This window comes from Herpailurus yagouaroundi, unplaced genomic scaffold (genome assembly GCF_014898765.1).
Source record: "Herpailurus yagouaroundi ecotype Mexico unplaced genomic scaffold, PumYag 199, whole genome shotgun sequence".
NCBI lineage: Eukaryota > Metazoa > Chordata > Mammalia > Carnivora > Felidae > Herpailurus > Herpailurus yagouaroundi.
In genome coordinates, this window is record NW_024412430.1 from 12,587,632 (window position 1) to 12,606,869 (window position 19,238).

The 19,238-nt window shown below is 47.6% G+C and overlaps 1 protein-coding gene across 5 annotated transcripts in view; it reads left to right on the forward strand.

Annotated features, from left to right (window-relative positions):
• Window positions 1-19,077: 19,077 nt before the first annotated feature.
• The window catches only part of KANK1 (KN motif and ankyrin repeat domains 1), a 210,569-nt gene continuing 210,408 nt past the window's right edge, over window positions 19,078-19,238 (forward strand). For 3 of the 5 annotated variants that reach the window (XR_005782834.1, XM_040449424.1, XM_040449425.1), the window contains exon 1: window positions 19,080-19,182. The gene's annotated coding sequence lies outside the window, so the exon portion shown is untranslated. Of the gene's footprint in view, window positions 19,183-19,238 lie in introns of all 5 variants that reach the window. The other 2 variants (XM_040449427.1, XM_040449429.1) reach the window with 1 other exon arrangement.

Below are 19,238 nucleotides of genomic sequence, written 5' to 3' on the forward strand. Positions count from 1 at the left end.
TTGGGGTTGAGGGGTTGGGGAGGACTGCGGAGGACCAAGGACAGAGAGGCATCGGTGTCAGGGTGACGGTGCAGTTTACTGGGACTATTTACATTTTTCTGCCTCTGAGGTTTTCATTTTCCCAGGACTCCTAACATTAGGCAAAACCTCAGCAATCATCTGATGATGTCCAAAGCCCCTCACTTATGGGCAAGGAAACTAACCCATGGAGAGGAGCTTTAATGGCTTCCACACAGTGTTGGCTATACCTGGGCAAGAACCAAGGCCTCCTGGATTCCCACCCAAAAGAAAAGGGGAAGGCCAACCCCACGTTTCCACCTCAACCAGGATGTCCAAACTCCCCAAAGCATCTCACCTCCTTCCTTGCTCAGCTATGGGAATATCAAATCGTACCAAGATTTTGGCCATGAGGGACTCCCATCTATGGACCCAGATGCTCCTCTCCGGGGACACCAATAGAAATACTATTTTTTTAATGTGTATTTATTTTTGAGAGAGAAACAGAGTGCGAGAGGGGGAGGGGCAGAGAGAGAGAGGGAGACACAGGATCTGAAGCAGGCTCCAGGCTCTGAGCTGTCAACGCAGAGCCTGAGGCAGGGCTCGAACCCATGAACCATAAGATTGTGACCTGGGCCGAAGTCAGATGCTTCAGTGACCGAGCCACCCAGGCGCCCCCAAATCCCGTTTTTTAAATGTTTGTTTTTATTTATTTTGAGAGAGAGAGGGAGCACACGTATATATGAGCAGGGAGAGGGCCTGAGAAAGAGGGAGAGAAAAATCTCAAGTAGGATCCATAATGTCAGCACAGAGCGCAACACAAGCCTCACTTCCACAACTGTGAGATTATGACCTGAGCCCAAATCAAGAGTCAGGTGCTTAATCGAGTGAGCCACCCAGGTGCCCCTAGAAATACTATTAATAAATAATAACCATTGCCTTTTTTTTTGAGACCTTACTATTTTCTAAGCAGTGTGTTAAGCACCAACTTACTTGATTTTTTCTTTTCTTTGTGTTAAAAATTTTACGTTTGCAGCCTAGGAATAAGTGTCCGACTTCTGAGCCAAAATGAGCAAAAACAAAAAAAAGGGTACAAATGTGTTTTCTAAATTTGTTTTTCCCCCCAAATTAGCTCTGTTATGTTGCACGAGCCACCTTTTCTGAGCCCCCTTTCTCTTCTGCTCCATGGGGAGGGAAACATCTGCAGGGTTCCCATAAAGTTTAAAAGTACATTTGTCTGGGGCGCCTGGGTGGCTCAGTCAGTTGAGCCTCCGACTTCGGCTCGGGTCATGATCTCACGGTCTGTGGGTTCGAGCCCCGCGTCGGGCTCTGTGCTGACAGCTTGGAGCCTGGAGCCTGCTTCGGATTCTGTGTCTCCTTCTCTCTCTGACCCTCCCCCGTTCATGCTCTGTCTCTCTCTGTCTCAAAAATATATAAACATTTTTTTAAAAAGTACATTTGTCTGACATCAAGTTCAATAAACAAGAACTGTTATCATTACTCCATTTAAAATTTCAGGATATAGGGACGCCTGGGTGGCGCAGTCGGTTAAGCGTCCGACTTCAGCCGGATCACGATCTTGCGGTCCGTGAGTTCGAGCCCCGCGTCAGGCTCTGGGCTGATGGCTCAGAGCCTGGAGCCTGTTTCCGATTCTGTGTCTCTCTCTCTCTCTGCCCCTGCCCCGTTCATGCTCTGTCTCTCTCTGTCCCCCCCCAAAAAAATAAATAAACGTTGAAAAAAAAATTTAAAAAATAAAATTTCAGGATATAAAGAAGAGCAATATATTTAAAATATACTATCCTAATCACATCTTTCAGATTTTCCTTATGTTTTTCATTTTCTAACCTGTCATCCAAACTCCCTGACAACCCCTGGCCAAATTGCAAAATAGGAATTTAATGGGGTAATACGGGGATTGCTCATTGAACTGCAAAACCCAGGCAGGCTTGGGGACCTAAGAGTTCTCCACTACTAATTCTCCTTCCAGGCTCCACGTGATGGGAGCATGCCCCCTGCAAATGTGAGGGTCAGTCATAGACCTCTCCAGCAAAAAGGAAGACAAAATCTTTTCAACAGAAAGCTCTAAGGGAAAGCCTCCGCTTGGATTAGATCATGTGTCCATCCTGGACCAATCACTGTGTTGAAAACCAAGGGTCACAGTGGCCCTTTCTGAGTTGATTTTCTACTTTCATGAAGAAAGAGGGAGAATGGAATTTGTTAGTAGAAGAAAGGTAATATCGGGGCGCCTGGGTGGCTCAGTCAGTTAAGCGCCTGACTCTTGATTTTAGCTTAGGTCCTGATCTCACAGTTTGTGAGTTTGAACCCCGAATCAGGCTTCATGCTGACAGGGCAGAGCCTGCTTGGGATTCTCTCTCTCCTTCTTTGTCTACCCCTCCCTCACTCGTGTGCATGCTCTCTCTCTCAAAATAAATAAACTTAGAAAAAAAGAAGGGTAATATCTACAACACATAATTGATTTAAGCAGCCTATGTAATGTATAGACTATAATAATTTTGCTGCTTGAATTTATATGCATGGAGACCTCCTCTCCTTTGGAATTTTTTACTTGCCAGAGAAAAGAATTCATGTCCCTCGAATCACCTCTGTTCTGGGAGCTTAACAAGAGTAGGTACATTTCCATCAGCCACCTTTTCCAAATGGGCAAGGAAAGGCTAAAGGACTTAGAAGGGTCACTTAAGGTGGTTCAGCTACTAAGTGACGCTGACTTGAGACCTTCATCTTGATTAAGATCGGCGGATACAAATTGCAAAGAACGGTGCTTTCTAGAAGTATACAAGGAAGCTACATAGGACAAAAACATACTAGATTTTGTGGGGACTACATCTGAGGGAGAAACGAAAAATCCAAATGGTCTCCTATTTCCCCGCTACGGCAGCACCCTTCTTCCCAGACCAACAGCCTGGGGTCTTCCTGACCTTTGGCTCTCCCTCAGGGAAGTTCATGACAACATTGTTTTGAGAGGCCAACCCTGTATCCACCTGTCTCTACTTGCAAGAAAATAACTGGGTTTCCACTAAGTGCAATGGGTGTTGGCAGTGATTTATTATATACTCAGTCCTCCAGATGGCCCTTCACATGGAAATTATTTTTCCTGAAAACAGAAAAATATGGAATTTCCCCCCCGCTCATCAGGTTATAACAGGTCTGCAATCCATTCTGTCAAAACTTTGACAGAGTTCCCTTAAGACAGGGAGAAACACAAGAAAACACATTCCATCTGGTAAATTATTGCTGGTGTTGCATTCCTGGGCATTCAGGCACGAGCTAACTTCTGTACAGCACAAAGCTGTGGAAGTGTCTAGACCGAAAGGGGCAATATGAGACACGATCTACTTAGCTCTATCCTATCCTCAAATCGCAGCCTTCTGAGGGTGCTGGTGCAGCCTACACTCTCAGCTCACCCCCTTTTAGACAGACACGAAAGTATTCCATGATGCCCGAGAAAGTTCAGTCTCGAGAACAAAAAGTTGGATGGATGCATGGGGCCAATATTCCACAAGCGTGAAGAGGGGCGTTGGCCAAGGTCATTTTCAGGTGACGGCCGTTGCAGAGCCAAGTCAAACGTGGTTCCGAGTTTCCTGTCTTCTTCCCAAAGAGCAGGTGGGAAAACGTATCTGAAAGCTGCCTCTGTCTTGTGATGGAATGCCTGGGAACAGGAAAAGCATTCCGCAGGAAGCAGACAGCTACAGAAAGGATTTAAAGTTCAGCAGTTAGAACGCAGCGCACGAATTTCGGCTGGGGAATCTCTGCTGTAAATACTATGTATGAAAAGCATGCACTTCCCCAGAAGCTCCCTGCCTCTGGAAGATAAGCAGGAGAGCCATCTGTCAGAGGTTTGGGGGGGGGGTATGATCCAAGAATTTGGGAAATGGGGCTCCAATCAGAGCTCATAGACGCAAATGAGTTTTAGGGGTCAGGCGGTTAAATTGTCTGAAACGTTAAGGCATCAGGAGACAGATTGAACAGCAGATGATCGGACGGCCCTACCTAAAGGCACTCAAACTCAATATTATATACAAACAAAACAAAACAAAACAAAACATTGGCTTGGCCACATAAAACATCTCTGCAAGACTTGGAGGTGGTTGGAGAGGACCGTTTGTCCCTCCTGGACTCCAAGACATTTAAGCTTTCTTTGACCTCTTGGTTGTGAGATGCTCTATGTGGAAATAATGCATTTTGTCCACGGAGAGTCAAACATCTGGGTTAACCTTCACTAGGAGAAGGCGGGCTGCTTCCAAGTACAGAATGTGGCCTCCACCCTCTCAGAACTCAAAAATACTTTTAAACTAGGTAAGCTCATGCAGCGGCAATGACAGGGCCAGGTAGAACTGCACAAAGGCCAGCAGCCACTCAGAGGAAACCGGGCTAACTTGGACGTAGATCGAGCCACAACGAGCCACAGAATGAGCAAGGTTTGATGTGGGTTTACAAGAAGCAACATCACTGAGCTAAATGGAGAGCAGAGTTGTCGGGTGGTGAGAATAGTACCCCAAAAATGACCAAAAGAAGGGGGAGCGGTGGGTAGAGCGAGGTCCTTGGATCCTGGTGAGAGACCTCTGAACTCTTCCCCAGACCCTGAAAGTGGCTTCCCGTCACCCATCCTGCTTTGACCCGGAGTCCTGCTTCCCCCCGCCCGCCCCCTCTCCAACCTCTCCCTCGCTGGGGACTGAAGGCTTTCGCTGGGGCCCCAGTTCCCCTTGCTGGGCCCCACCGGCTGCGGTGGGAGCCTTACCGCCCTCCTCCCCTTGCTGCACACCCCCACCCCCCCCCATCCCACCTCCAGAACAGGGCCGCCTGACGCTGAACCTCCGAGGCAAATGAATTCAATTTTCAAGTTGAGAGGGTAATTCTAAAAAACTTGATGATCAGAAGTGAGGCGGCAGAAAGGCTTTTCAGAATTTGAATTGATCTTTGAAACTCCTTGGTATTTGCAGCAGGCGCTTGGAGGTGTCCTAATTGCCGTCAGTTACTAACAGTGGCTAATCGCTCAGGAAGCGTAAAAATCTGTGCTGAGCTCGACTCGTGCATCCCTCACTTGTCTCCTCACAGCCTCTAAGGTGGGATCCATCATTATCCTCCTCGTAGTGATGGGTAAACTCGGGCCCAAGGTCACGCCATCAAGGAGGGCACAGATTCAAATGCAAGGTGTCTGTCTCCAGAAACCGACTGGAGCCGTTAAGCATCACACAACACTATTTCCTGCCGGTTTTCCATTCCTGTGGATGTGGAACACACACTCCACTGCCCAGGGGCCTCTGCTGACCCAGCTTTAGATGCGAGCACCCCTCACTCCCCAAAGCACCTGCTTTTCTAAGGTGTAAAATTCTCACCCCATTAGATCACCTGGGGCACTTAAAAAGCAACCACCACTGATGCCCCTGCCCCTAGGGATTCAGGTTTAACTGGTTTGGGTTTGAATCAGACACTGGTGTCCTAGAAGAATTCCCCCACCATGACCCCGGTGTGCAGGAAGGCTTGAGAAAGCCAGGCAATGAACAGTGGCTTGGGACTCTTTTCTGTGACCATGGGCCATTTATGGTACCCGTGTGGGCCTTAGTTTCCTGGCCTGTAAAATGGGAATGACAGAAGTATGGCCTTTACGGGGCTGATGTGAGGATTAGGTCAGATGGAAGAATTGGTATGCAATGATGGTTAGGTCCCCGGTCCTACCCCTGAAAGGCTCATTGATCCATCATGGGACTGAAGTTTGTAGTTTCTCGTGCAAGTAAATACACCATTGCTTGCAGAGACAATGCATTCTTCCCGCTTTTCACTCAGCCCTCCTGACGCCCCTGGGAAGAGGGGCCTGGGCAGGCATTCCTGGCATCTCGTGAGCTCTTTCAGAGAGACTCAGGCAGCTCTCATACGGGTGTGCAGTCACTGGGGGGATTCTCTAAGGGTGCTGAAATCAGGACTGAATTGGAAAGAAATGCACCGTGTAGGGCCCTCGGGTGAATTAAAAACAACAGCTACTCCTGATAATATGGTGCTGGCCAAAGAGATCCATCTGTGTGCATACGGAGCAGGTGGAGGGGGGGGGTCTCTTTGCTGCCCCCGGGCTATCCTTCAGCTTTGCACAGGCAGGCCCCTCACCGCTTCTGCACAGATAGCAGAGAGAAGCCACCGCCCTCCCATCAGGAGCCAAGGGTTTCGGGGACACAGGGGCCGAGAGAGTAAAGGGGCCTGCAGACCACACCCCAGACCGGTTAGAGGCAGACAGGCAGCTGCTGGTGGTGGTTAAAAATTCCTGCCTTGCAGACAGCGCCCACTCCGAGCCCCGCTCTGCTTCAGACTAGCCAGCCTGCCTCAATTCAGTCCTCTGAGCCAGCTTCCTCCTAGTAGAAAACGTGGACGAGATTATCCACCCTGTGAGGATGTGGTGAGGATGAAAGGAACAGTGGATGCAGAGGGCTCGGCACGGAGCCCCCACTCAGCAGTCCGGATCTGGCCGCTTTTGTTTGATTTGCCCTTCTTCCGAGCAAAGTAGGAGCCTCAAACAGCACCTCTCCTGTGCCCTGGAAAACCAGTTCAACTGAAGGTTCACCGTTCATTCCAATCTATTACCTCATCCGTCCTTTGGACCCACGGTCACGAGCACTGAGAATCAAGTTTGAAAGAGATAGTGACAGGTGAGATAAAGAGTGTTAATGACAAAAAAAAAAAAAAAAAACAAAAACCAAAGGTGCAGGATTTGTTTCTGGTTCACTGTTAGGGAGCACGGGGTTGACGGCTTGCAGAGTGGGGCACAGGTTGGTGACAAAGGACTCCTCTCATATCTCTGGCCTGTGATGGGCCCCAGCGAGGGCTATGTGGCCACCAAGCTCGGCCGACACAGCAGAAGAGAACGTTGTGCTTGAGCCTGGAAAGAAGGACTTTTTGGATTTATCTGGGGTGGTTACTGTCAATGTCTCAGAGGGAGGCCAAGCACGTGGTTCATTTGCTTTGGCATTTGCCTTGGAGAAGTCAAGAAAACAAAAGTTAGGCTTCACAAGACAGGCATATGACAGTGGTTTGGCCCATGACAGGCCCAAGTTTGAGTTCACAGAGGCCCTGGAAGCCTGGACTGGTCCCAGGTCAGCTTTGGTCCTTGGGTCTCAGGGAGCAAAGTCCATTAATCCAATTTTCAACAGGCAGATGGAGGACCCTCTCCCCACTCTTAGTCCCTGTGCTTTGGAATTTTTCTTTAAATGTATATTTGTTTTTGAGAGAGAAAGAGCATGAACAGGGGAGGGGCACAGAGAGAGAGAGAGAGAGAGAGAGAGAGAGAATCCCAAGCAGGCTCCATGCTGACCACAGAGAGCCCTATGTAGGTCTGGAACCCACAAACCTTGAGATCATGAGTTGAGTGGAAATTAGACACTTAACCCACTGAGCCACCCAGGGGCCCCGGGTGCTATGTTTTTCTTGTTAACCATACTAACTGGCTAATCTGCTCCGTGAATCTCTCTAAACATGGGGCACCCCAGCGTATGGTTCCCAGCTAACTTGTGTGCATTTTGGTTGAGGTTTCTCTGCAGTTGGTCTGCCCTCACTCTGTCCAGTGTGGTGGGAATTATTTCTTGCTGTGTTTCCAAGGCATAGAAAAGTACTTGATGCAGGGTAGATACTCAATATTTAAAAAAATGGTCTTGATGTTTATTATTTTTGAGAGACAGAGAGAGAGACAGAGGATGAGGGAGGGAGGGGAGAGAGAGGGACACACAGAATCTGAAGCAGGCTCCAGGCTCTGAGCTGTCAGCACAGAGCCCGATGCAGGGGCTTAGACTCAGAAGCCGCGAGATCATGACCTGAGCCGAAGTCAGACCCTCAACCCACGGAGCCACCCAGGTGCCCCAGTACTCACTATTTTTTTTAATGAACAAATAAAACTTTCTGAAAATTCACAGGGCTGGGTACACTCCAGAATCTTCATAGGGTGTGGGGTAGAACGTGTATGTGTATTTTGAAAAGCCCTCTCGATCATTTTGTCAAGGGCCCCTGGCTAAGAACCACTAAACTCAATGATCTCCGGGGTTCCTTCCCTATAGAGTTTCCAGGTTTAGCAAATAAAAACCAAGACATCCAGTTCAATCTGAATTTCAGATTAACAATGAAGCTTTTCTGAATGTAAATATGTACCGTGCAATGTTTGGTTGTCGTACCTTGCATACAGATAACTAGGTAAGGCTGGTGCTTGGGCTCACGGTCAAGGCTGGAAAGTGGCACCCTGAAACTGGCCCACATTTCAGAATTAGACAGATAATCTTGGTTTGAGTCTCTGCCTTGGTTGTGTAATTTTAACAGGTGGCTGAACTTCTTCGGGCTTTGTAACTACGGTGTGCATCCTTATGGTTGCTGAAGGTATTAAGACGTAATATAGGCTTGATGGCTAGCATTTAGCAGGTGCCTGTATTTCTATCGTTGATATGTTTATTTTTTTTAATTTTTTTAATGTTTATTAATTTTTGAGACAGAAAGAGACAGAGCATGAGCAGGGGAGGGTCAGAGAGAGAGGGAGACACAGAATCTGAAACCGCCTCTGTCAGCACAGAGCCGTCAGCACAGAGCCCGACGCGGGGCTCGAACTCACGGACCGTGAGATCATGACCTGAGCTGAAGTCGGATGCTCAACCGACTGAGCCACCCAGGTGCCCCTATAGTTGATATGTTTAGTGGGTTGGAAGAAAAAACTCAGCATCAACGGACCTTTACTGCATACATTCTCAACTAGTAAATGAGCATTCTGAGGTGACCAGGATTATAGTTCATAGTTCTAGGTAGACCTGAGCTCATTTACGCCGAACGCTGACCTTCTGTCAAACAATACCTCTATGTCTGGGGTAACAAAACATACTTAAAACTAATAGATTATCCAGAATAAATAAAGGAAGGAAGGAAGGTCTTTCATTTCATTCATTATGAAATGTCATATGCTTCACTGACTTTTTCTAACGTCAAAAGCAAATATTTGTTTGGTTTCTTACTTTCTTCCTTTCTTTTTTAAGATTCTACTTTTAAGTAATCTCTATACCCAATGTGGGGCTCGAACTCACGACCCCAAGATCAAGAGTCGTGTCCTCCTCTCACTGAGCCAGCCAGGTGCCCCTTGCTTAGGCTTCATAGGGAGGAATGGGCCCCTACTTGGGCAGTGAAAATTCTTCCATCCTGACCGGGTTTATCTCTCTTCTAAGTTAAAAGCATCTTCTGTTTCCAGAGTGCTTGTCGTTTCTAGAAATTTCTGATACATCTCCTCTGGTTGAAAAATAAACATATGTGATAACATGTGTAAAATGCTCATTAAGAAGAAACAACTCTCAGGGCCCCTGGGTGGCTCAGTCAGTGAAGTGTCTGACTTTGGCTCAGGTCATGATCTCATGGTTCATGGGTTTGAGCCCTGCGTGGGGCTCTGTGCTAACAGCTCAGAGCCTGGATCCTGCTTGGGATTCTGTGTCTCCCTCTCTCTCTGCCCCTCCCCCGCTTGCACTCTCTCTCCCTGTCAAAAATAAATAAACATTAAAAAAAACTAAAGAAAAATTAAAAATAAAATAAATAGTAAAAAAGAAGAAGAAGAAGAAGAAGAAGCAGCAACAACAGCTCTCAGGGTGCCTGCGTGGCTCATTTGGTTAAGTGGCTAACTCTTGATTTCGGCTCAGGTCACGATCTCGTGGTTTGTGAGTTCGAGCCCCGCGTCAGGCTTTGCACTGACATTGCATAGCCCATTTGGAATTCTCTGTCTCCCTCTCTCCCCGTGCCTCCCCTGCTCACAATCTCTCTCTCTTTCTCTGTCTCATTATGCACCAAAGACTGTTATAAGTGCTAGGACACCTCAGTGAACAAAACAGACCCAGATACGGACGGTGCTGACTGCTATGGGAAGGGAGAGTCAGGGAGGGAAGACGGGGCTAAGTAAAAGTGGAGTGATCATGTCAAGTGGCCCAGTATCAGCGGGCCTCCCTGGAGAGGTGACATTTGGGAAAAGGAGGTACTGGAAGGAGCCGTGCTGATCTGGGGGATGGCAAGAGGATCATCAAACAGAAAAGACCTAAGGCAGAAGCATGCTGGGAGTGTTTCAAGAGCAGCAGGGAGGCCAGTGTAGCCGGAGTGGAGGGAAGGGAGAGGGGAGGAAGAGAGATGCCCCAGCCACTGTTACTGTCTTCATCATGATGAAAGACTCCAGGAACCTAACTGTGAATTGGAGTCTTAGTTTATTCATTCTGTGCCTGCGGGGTCATCCTCAAGTCCCCACCCGCCTGGAGTGATGGCCCTTAGCTTGTAAAGCCGGGTTAGGATAGGGATTGATCCCACAAAACTGTCACTGGGGGAATCAGTACAGCTTAGTGAAGATGTGTGTGCCTGGATGACATATCTGAGCTCATGTGCTGGTTTCTGTCCTCGATAGATGTGTGCCCTCGGGCAGGTTGCTGAACCTCTCTGTGCTTCAAGTTCCATCTCCGAAATGACTGAAAGGAGGCCACAAAAAGTGCCCCCCTCCAAGCTTGAGGGTTGCAGGAGGAAGTCCATGTAAAACCTTAATACAGTGCTCATGGCACGTAGATGATACTAAGTGAATACTGGGATCGTGTCTTGAAAAGTATAGTCAGGGGCTTAGGTATTTTGAAATACGTATTTCAAGGTATACTCGAAATGTACGTTCAACAACCAAAACATGCTTTTGAGCAAAAATGTCTTCTTATTGTTATTAATAGTTGTGTAGCTAACTTCCGAGATTATCCCTCATGATCCTGTCTCAGTATTCGGACCTGTGTACGGTCCCCTCCCCCACCGTATCGTGGTTGGCCTATGTGACCATAGAATATGGCGGAAGTGATGATATGTCACTTTAGAGATTAGATTGTAAAAGGCCTTGCAGCTATGATCTTGGTCTTTCTCTCCCTCGCAATCATCAGTTGCTCTGGGGAAGCCAGCTGTCATGTCACGGACAGCCCTACGGAGAGCCACTCCCTATGGAGAGGTGCTCCCCAGGGACAGGTCTACATGACAAGGAACTGAGTCCTTTTGACAACGGCCATGTGAGTCAGAGCCATCTTGGAAGTGGACCCACCAGCTGTGGTCAAGCCTTCATTTGACAGCTGTCCTCGCAGACATTTTGACCGCAACTTCATGACAGACTCTGAGCCGGAACCATCCAGCTAAGCAGCTCCCAGCTTCCTGAGCCACAGAAACCGGGTGAGACGATAAATGTTTGTTGTCTCAAGCTTCTACGTTTTGGGATAATTTATTTACATAGCAGTATATAACTAATACAATAGTTTATATATATTTTAAGTTAACTTTTGATTATAAAGGATTGACTGGGCCTAAACCCATTTCTACCATGTTTGATCGTTATTTTTTTTTTAATGTTTCTTTATTTATTTTGAGAGAGAAGAGAGAGAGTGTGCATGAGCAGGAGAAAGACAGAGAGAGAGAATCCCAAGCAGGTTCTGTGCTGTCATTGTGTTGCCTGACATGGGGCTCGAACTCACAAACTGAGATCATGAGCTGAGCGGAAATCAAGAGTTGGACACTTAACCAACTGAGCCACCCGGGTGCCTCAGTCATGTTTGATCTTTAAAGATCACCATGGCTCTTTGGTAGTCTACAAACATTTATTTTTTTTACATAGTTGTTGCCAGTATATATCAATGTGTATGCACTGCTTGGTATTTTGATGTTCCTTCCTCCTTAGAATCATTGCATGTGTCCCAAAAGACTACAATATTCTTAACATTTTTCCTGGCTCTATGGCATTCTTCACTAGTGCTGTGTCACATCATCTCAAATCATACCTATTATAAGACATTTGAGTTACTTCCAGTTTTCAAAATAACCGGCACCATAAAAATAGTGCCCGGACATTGAGGAGGGCACTTTTTGGGATGAGCCCTGGGTGTTGCATGTAAGTGATGAATCATGGGAATCTACCCCCAAAGCCAAGAGCACACTGTGTGTGCCCTGTATGTTAGCTAACTTAACAATCAATTACATATATTATTTTAAAAAATCGTGCCCATGACCTGAGCAGTGTCCTGAGAGTTCAACAGACTAGGTCCCTGCGCTTAGGTACGTGAAAGCCTGAAAGACCGACCACACAGAGGGGACAAGTCAGCCAAGGCACACAGACTACCACAGACAGCAAGCCCTTGCATTGATTAGGTAAGTGAACTGCCCTTTAGGCTGACCTGAGACAGAAGGTGCGAAGGAATTGGGTTAGCTTCTTTGTTAGGATAATAATAATCGCTTTCTAGAGTTCTCTGTGTTTCCTGGAGAGAAACAGGAAGGACAGTAAACAAGAAAACCTTAGGGAAAAAAAAATCCTTGCCTTGGCTTCAAGTCTCAAAGCAGGATTTCAGGGAGGGTATCCCTGAACTAAAGCCATTGTCCCCCAACTCTGTGTGACTGCCTCCCCTCCCCTCCCCGCCCCCTCCCCAGCATTCTCCTCCCCTCCTCTGGCTGGGCTTTGTCAGACTCCAGCATTGTGGCCGGAAGAAACAAGTTGACTAAGCCCTTCTTTGTTGAACCTTACTGCCATGTTACACATACCAGGAATCTTTTGAATAAGGCATTCGTTAAAAGGCTCTTATGTAACCAGATCCCTTCCAGCAAGAGCCACGATTTTTCCAACTCGGTCGGTTCTGGTGCTCAGCGTTTGACTTTCCCAACCTTCCTGACCAGGTTTGGACCACCAGGTCAGGAAGTCATCTTTGACCTTTACAAGATAATTCCCGATTAAAGGAAGCTGCTCTTCATGTCACAAGGAACATTCAGCACGACCAACTCTAAGACCTCATCAGGTTCACGCCCATCCATCTGTTGAACTAGATGCAGCCCTGCTAGTGCAGGGAAAGTGAATGCTTCTTTAGTGACAAGACGGAGGTTGGATTGACATCAGTGTTCCTTACTGGGTTTCAGCTGTGCTAAGCCTCCACTGAATGTGGGGCAGCCTCCTTCCCAACCCACCAACCCCCCCATGCCCCTGGAGCCCACAGAAGATGCCCTCCCTGTTCAGCTGTGTTCAGAGAACCTTCATGTTTATCCTCCATTGAAGGTCTGTTCGATGAAAAGTCACCGAGGCTCAAAGGACCGCCGGGTTGTTTCGAAAACTACCAGGTTAAAGAATGGTGCTATGAGGTCGAGGTCAAAAGATCACCGGGGCAGGGGCTCCTTGCCAAGGGAGAAAATGCTTCAGTGACAATGACTCAGTGCGAAGTTATCACCCAATACGATGAAAACAAAAACAAACAAAACAAAATACCTCCAACACAATGCACACACTAGGCTAGCTGAAAGTGATGGGTGGTGAGTTCTGGCTCAGCAGCTCTGCGACCTGGGTTCGAATCCTCCCTCCACCGCTAAGCATTGTGGCTTCTGGTACGTACTTGACTCTCCCTGAAGCTCTGTCTTCATTTCTGCAACGTGAATAATCATCATGACAAGCTCGCAGGACAATGAGGCTCTCAGTAAGTGTTATCAATTATTAACATTCTATTGTTTTAATTATAATGATACTTCATGCCTCTTTCAAGCCAGAGCCTTTTATGTGACAGTGAATTTTGTACACGTGTTAACTCCTCTAAACTACAGGTAGTTTCTTGGGATTCTTCGTCTCTGTGTCCTTTATAAAGCTTAACCCAGTGCTTTGGGCACAGTAGGTCCCCGGTAAATATTTGCTAAATAAGTAAATGTCCTAAATATAGTGGGTTCGCAGGGATAAGCTTGTATATATAATCCCTCTACTTAGGAATCTCTGAGAATGTCATGTACCTTTTGAGTACTGTATTAATATTTTATATTAGTAACAATGATACATTGATGATTATAATTATGAGTAAAAATTATTCTTAGCTCAAATATCCTGAACTAGGCTTATATCCTTCAACAATATGTAAAACGTATTCGTACAGTGTTTCAGCCTCATGCAGACTAAACCCTAAGTTACTTTGCAAAATAACTAAAGCAAATGAATCAGTGAGTCCTTTACTTTTGAGACGCTCATTTCCAGGAACCAGGAGTGTGGGGCTATCTGGTTATAGGTTGAAATAATTAGGTCCTCTTTTCTTTGTAGATTTAGGTAGTAACTGTATGTTTTCTGATGCAGTCAGCAACTCGATTATTTTACATTAATTTCTAAGCTTTGTAATGGTTCTAAGTCAGTGACAAATGAAAGGGTGAAGTCTGAGTTGTGAGCTTGGGATTTGGAAAGAAGCCAGAGCCAGCAATGTGGGCCGTTCCCTTCTGCTGCTATATTTTAGCTTTCTCCGGTGACGGAGGTCGAAGTGCTATTTTGGAAGAGGGAACCACAGAGCCAGTGGCAGTGAGTCAGGGACTAGGGTTTTGTAATATTAATAAATGTTATTCAGAAAGAAGACTCCTTAACAGCAGTTAAGACCTGAGCAGGGGTGAGGAACACATAGCTTCCCTTAGTAAAATCTAGAACCTCTGAGGTCGGCCTTGGGAAAAGATCTACATGGGGGGATCCAGCTGTCTCAACTCCACAGTCCCCCACCCTGTGCCTCAGTTTACCTTTTCTTTGAGAGAGTCTCACCTGTGTCCAGGCTTACACTGCACACACACGCTCCGTCGCACACACACATATGGACACACACACACACACACACACACACACACACACACACACATTCTTACCACCAGGACTTCTCTTTAATGCTCTGGTGTGAAAACAGACAAAACCCTTTCCCTCACATCTATAAAATATTTGAGAATAACAAAAACTTTAAAACCATCTCAACGATAAGAGTGGTATATACCTATTATATAAAAAAAAAAATGAAATGAAGAAGAATGTGAGAAAGGAAATAACTCCCAGGGCCTGCCCCAATTCTCACGTGTCCCAAAGGACTAGTATGACTTTGGCGACCTCTTGCCTGTGTGTCTTCCTTGCTCTTTCCTGATTCATCTCCGTGCTGCCGTGTACCTTATTGGGCTCGAATGCATGGGACATACAGGGTCCCAGATTCCTACCTGCAGCACACCCAAGGCCCAGTCTGGTCCAACTCACTCTGTGAGATTTGATTCTCACTGCCCCTCAAGGTTGGTATTATTTCCATTGTACAGACAAGGAGCTTGAGGCTCAGGGAGGTAAAACCATTGGCAGTTGCTACTTGCACAAAATCCCTAATATGTGGCAGATGACTGACTAATTATGTGACATGAAAGTCCACTATGCAAATGGTCTGACGGGGCATATATCCCAGAACCAGGCCAGATGACCTTTAACTGCGAAGCTTCTGTAACTTACGGTCATGTGCATTATTAATGTCCTAGATAGCTTTTTTAACGTTTGTTTATTTTTCAGAGAGAGAGAGACAGAGAGAGAGAGAGAGCATGTGCCTGTGCAAACAGAGGAGGGGCAGACAGCGAGGGGGACAGAGGATCTGAATTGGCCCCGTGTTGAGAGCAAAGAGCCCGATGCAGGGCTTGAACCCATGAACCATGAGATGATGACCTGAGCCAAAGGGAGACGCTTAACTGACTGAACCACCCAGGTGCCCCTTTGTACTAGATGGTTTAACTGAACCTGAAGGAATGGGCACAGAAGCATTGGTTTTGATGGGAAAGGAGGAAGTTCTAAACCTGGGGATGCTGCCAGGGAGTCCTCATCATGACCCCAAGTGCAGAGCGTGGGCCGCGTGATGTCATTGGGGTGATAGCAAATAAATAAATGTGCGTTTGAAAAGGCCCTGCAGGAAATAAGCCACAATCTGAGCAGTGACCATATGCAGGTGACGGAGCCATAAGTGATTGTTAATTTTTATTTATCCTTTTTATATTTTCCCAAAGTTTATTTCTTTTTCAAAAATTTTTTAATGTTTATTTATTTTTTGGAGAGAGAGAGACAGACCACTAGTGGGGGAAGGGCAGAGAAAGAGGGAGGCACAGAATCCAAAGCAGGTTCCAGGTTCTGAGCTGTCAGCACAGAACCTGATGCGGGGCTTGAACCCATGAACCGTGAGATCATGACCTGAGCCAAAGTCGGATGCTCAACCGACTGAGCCACCCAGGCGCCCCACCCAAAGTTTATTTCTGATAATGGGCATGCATTACTTTTACAGTCTGAAAACCTGTGAAGTATTAGCTTATAACATAAGTGTTAGCTCATGTCATGTTGTAAAAACATATCCCTATCAAGTTAAAAACCTATGTGTTTCAAAGGACACTCTCAGGAAAGTGAAAAGACAACTCAGAGAATGGGAGAAAATATTTACCAATCATCTGTCTGATAAAGAACTACTATTACTTATTAGATATAAGCAAAGACCACTTGCAACTCAACAATAAAATGAGGGACCCCTGGGTGGCTCAGTAGGTTAAGCGTCAGACTTCAGGTCATGATCTCTCAGCTTGTGAGTCTGAGCCCCGCATCGGGCTGTGTGCTGACAGCTCGGAGCCTGGAGCCTGCTCCGGATTCTGGGTCTCCCTCTCGGCCCTTCCCCCATGCTCTCTCTCTTTTTTTTCTCTCTCAAAACAATAAATAAACATTAAAAAAAAAAAACCATAAAAAGATACATAACCCAATGTAAAAATGGGCAAAGGATTTGAGTTGACATTTCTCCAGGGCAGATATGCAGATGGCCAATAAGGATATGAAAAGAAAGATGCTCCACATCATTAGTCATTTGGGAAATGCAAATTAAAACCAATCCACCCCCATTAGAATATATATATATATATATATATATATATATATATATATATAATAAAAATAACAACTATGGGCAAGGGTTTGGAGACATTAGAACTCTTATAATGGGAATGTAAATAGTACAGCCACTTGGGAAAAGTTTGTTAGTTCCTGGAAAAGTTAATCATAGAGTTACCAAATAGCTAAGAAGTTTCCCTCCTCTCCTCGATCACAGGGCAGCATAGAGCCAAAAGGTGGAAACAATCCAAAATGTCCATCAAATGGCAAATGGATAAATAAGGTGTGGGCCTATCCATACGATGGAATATCATTCAGCTATAAAAAGGAATAAAGTTTTTTTTAATGTTTATTTATTTTTGAGAGAGAGGAGAGAAAGAGCATGAACAGGGGAGGGGCAGAGAGAGGAGACACAGAATCCAAAGCAGGCTCCAGGCTCCGAGCTGTCAGCACAGATCCCGACACGGGGCTCAAACTCATGAACCATGAGATCATGACCTGAGCTGAAGTCAGATGACCAACCGACTGAGCCACCCAGGCACCCCGAAAAGGAATAAAGTATTGATAAAAACTGTAGCATGAATGAACTCTGCAAATATTAGGTAAACTTTAGGAAGCCACACACAAAGGTTACATATTGTATGTTTCTATTTATATCCAGAAATACCCAGAATAGGCAAATTCACAGAGCCAGAAAGTAGAGTAGTGATTGATTGGGGATCAGTGTCAGGGACACTGAGGAGTGACTGCCCAGTGTGGGGGTTCTTATTGGAATAATCAAAGTGTTCTGGAATTAGTGGCAATGGTTGCTTAACTTTGAATATGTTCAAATCACCATATTGTAAACTTTAACTTTTATGGTATGTTGGTTGCATCGCAACGGGTAAATGACTAAAAATGAAGTGAAATTTCAAATAGACACCCACCAAAAAGATTCAGAACCTGCCATCCTTTTGATCGATTCGGTTTGACAACGTTTGAGGGTTTATGAAAGAGGTATTTACAGACTAAACGTAATGAAGGGAAAACAAAGGGTAGAGAGCGCCCTGTGTATGCAGCGCCCCCACTTGTCCCCCTGGTGACGAGGATTCTTTTCATAGAATTATGGACGTTAGGCAGAGAGAGGGTGGAGAAGATCTACTGAACCCATTCACCCCATTCTACAGGTGAAGAAACTGAGGCCCAGAAGAAGGAAAGGCCACCTGATGAGCTGCAGGGGCGCTGATGAGATTTAATTGGCAGGGCCATCACTGTCAGGAATTAGCAGGTGCGCTGTGCCCGAACACATAGAGAGGCGCTGATTTCACAGCTTCTTCGCCCCAGAGGCCCGCATTTCGTCTTTTGAGGTTTGATGATTTCTCACTTTTACCCACTTAGAAAAATACCCGTGACAAGTGTAGGGCTCCGCTGGGTGTATGCTCTGCTGAGGAGCTCAGGGGGGAGGGCCCTACCCCCGTTAAAAGCCCTGACTGGGGAGCTGGCATTAATGCCTGTGTGTGTGTGCATGTGTGTTTTGTGTTAGTAACACTTGGTTTCCTTAAAGTTGGTTGGCCCTCCAGTCCTGTTTGTTCAAACCATTTTCATTTCAAAGACTGGAGTCACGGTCTCTCAATCGCCACTCGTCCGTCTCTCTCGCACCCACTGCGACGGCTCTGAAATGAGCGTCTGACTTCTTGGTGGGCCCTCAGCCCCCGAGGCAGGCACTGCGCCTTCTCTGGAGTCCTCCGAACACACGCGCGCTTCTGGACACGCGTGTTTCTTTTCCACCGAGGACTCTGCCCCGCAGTCGAGCCGGGGCGAACGCACGGAGGACGCAGGGCCGGTCGTGGGCACGGCGGCGGGAGGTTCCTGGTCGCCCCGGGGACTCACGCACCTGCGGGAAGCGAGAGCCCCGCACGCTCACCTGGGGCCAGAAAACAAGCCGCAGGCGCCCGAGCAAGGTCTGGGCGGAGGGGTGGGAGGTGTTAGCCGGGGTCCCTCCCCGTCGGGGACGGTAGGTGGGAACCGACTCAAGTTTCACTGCGGGTGGAACCTTCGCGGCCTCGGGGAGAAGAGCAAACCGCCGGGGGCGGCAGGTGCGTGCCGGGCGGCTGGAGCTCCCCCGCACGCCGCTCGCCGGACAGGGGCCAGCGGGCAGGGGTGAGGCGGAGGTGCGCGAAGGTGCCTCGTGGGCCGAGTGGAGTGGCCGCGGCGCGCAGGCGCACTGGGGCCCGCCCGCCGGCCGGGTCCCCGGGGTACAAAGAAGCGCCGCGCAGGGCAGGGGTCCCCGGCGGTCTCCGGAGCCGCCCGGGGCTCCCTCCCGCCCCGCGCCGGTACGCAGCCGCCGTCGCTTCCCGCCTGGGGACGGAGGCTGGCCGGCCTCCCGCGACTCCTCCGTCCCTGCGGCGGCTGCAGTCCGTTTCGGGGTTTAATTCTGGCGCTTGCTCGCCGGCGCCGGCTCCGCCCTCCGCGCCCCGCCCCCTCCTCCGAGGTCCCGGAGCCGCGGCCGGCCGGGCGCCGCAGGTTGGGGAGCGCGCCTGGAGGTGAGTGAGCCGGCGCTGCGCGGGGCCCGGTGCCGGGCCGGGTGGGCGAGGGGGGT